Source organism: Propithecus coquereli, unplaced genomic scaffold, assembly GCF_000956105.1.
Source record: "Propithecus coquereli isolate 6110/MARCELLA unplaced genomic scaffold, Pcoq_1.0 Scaffold103, whole genome shotgun sequence".
In the NCBI taxonomy this organism is placed as follows: domain Eukaryota; kingdom Metazoa; phylum Chordata; class Mammalia; order Primates; family Indriidae; genus Propithecus; species Propithecus coquereli.
In genome coordinates, this window is record NW_012134192.1 from 3,548,582 (window position 1) to 3,550,012 (window position 1,431).

The 1,431-nt window shown below is 52.3% G+C and overlaps 1 protein-coding gene across 1 annotated transcript in view; it reads left to right on the forward strand.

Annotated features, from left to right (window-relative positions):
* ARMC3 (armadillo repeat containing 3) overlaps positions 1–1,431 on the forward strand; it is a 98,246-nt gene that overhangs the window by 65,933 nt on the left and 30,882 nt on the right. The window lies entirely within an intron of this gene.

The window sequence follows — 1,431 nt, forward strand, 5'->3', positions numbered from 1 at the left end:
TGAGGCCGTCTCTTCCTCCTCTCCGTCTCCCCACGTCCGCAGTGTCTTGTTTACGATCGCTTTGTTAGCGTCCTTGCTTTCTTTCTGTGACTGCGTCGCCCATAACTGTAGCGTGTACGTGACTTTGGTTTGCCAGGGGACCAAGTCTGGCCCCAATTCCAAAACAGCTTTTCACTTCAAAAGCCCAAGAACATTCAAGTCCAATCTCTGTGCCTCTTTGTGCATTTTCAGGAGAGACAATCTCACTTTGCACAGGCTAGCCCAAACGGTGGCCGCCTTTGAGGCAGGTGTCTGCCTTTCGTCTACCCCGCTGTGGCCCTGGCGGGAGGCCCGGCCTCCGCCCCTTGCTGAGGGGGCGCAGGCCCCTTGCACGGATCATCCCCCCCGTCGAAGCTCACACAGAGCTTCTTTTTTTTTTTCCATTATTTTATTTTTCTTACAGCCCAGTCTGGTTCTTAATCTTAAATCTTTTGGGTAGTGCTTTTGGGTTGAAAGTCATTTTGTGTACTTGTAAATATCCAAACGCTGATCTTCAGACAGCCTTGGTTTGCTTTGCTGTGATATTCGACGTTGACATTTTTCTGCTACACTGTGAAGCACTCTCAGCTCTGTGTCATTGGATCCGCGTCACTTTGATCTGCGGACACCTCCCTTCTCCTTTGGCCCTGCTGGCTCTTGTGGCACCTGGGGTCCCGCTGTTCTCGGTTCTTCCTCTACTCCTTGCCTACTCTCCGCAGATTCAGCTACTTACTGCTCAGGCACGTGCCCGCCAGGGGCAAGTCCGGACCTGTGCGTCCGGTGGCCTCTTGCGGTTCTCTGCACTGTCACCCCGGAGGCACCTCAAGTTCAGTATGTTCCAACCTGAAATCATTGTTCCCCCCAATTTCCAAACCTCCGCCTCTTCTGTTCCCGGTGCCGATCCGTGCTGACCGTATTCCCACACAGCTGCCCGAGCCTGGGAGCCGTCTTGCAGGCTTTCTCCTCCCGTATCCCCTGCACCAGACGAGCCTCTTAGTCTCACCCATCCTGCCTCTTCGCCTCTCTCTTAATCTATTCCCGCCCTTCATTTTCGCTTCCACTTCCCGGGGCCAGGCCTTCATGTTGTGTCCTAATCCCAGTAGCCTCCTTGTCACACTGGAGAGACTCCTGCCCTCCGTGCTCCCCTGAGCTCCCGTCGGGAAATGACAGTCTGGTCGTATGACTTTGCCCAGAACAACGTTTCCCGTCACCGTCCCGATGAAGCCCAACCCCAACCTCGGCCCATTATGGAATAGCCTTTCTTGCCTTGTGTGTAGCAAGTTCCTCTTTTGTTCTTTTTCTTTATCTTTTTGTTTTTGTGAAGCCTTCTCTGATCACTCCAGGTTAAACATTTACTTAGTGCCCACTCCTTGTGAATTGGCTTCTTAATTATATTTCTCTAGCTTTATTGAG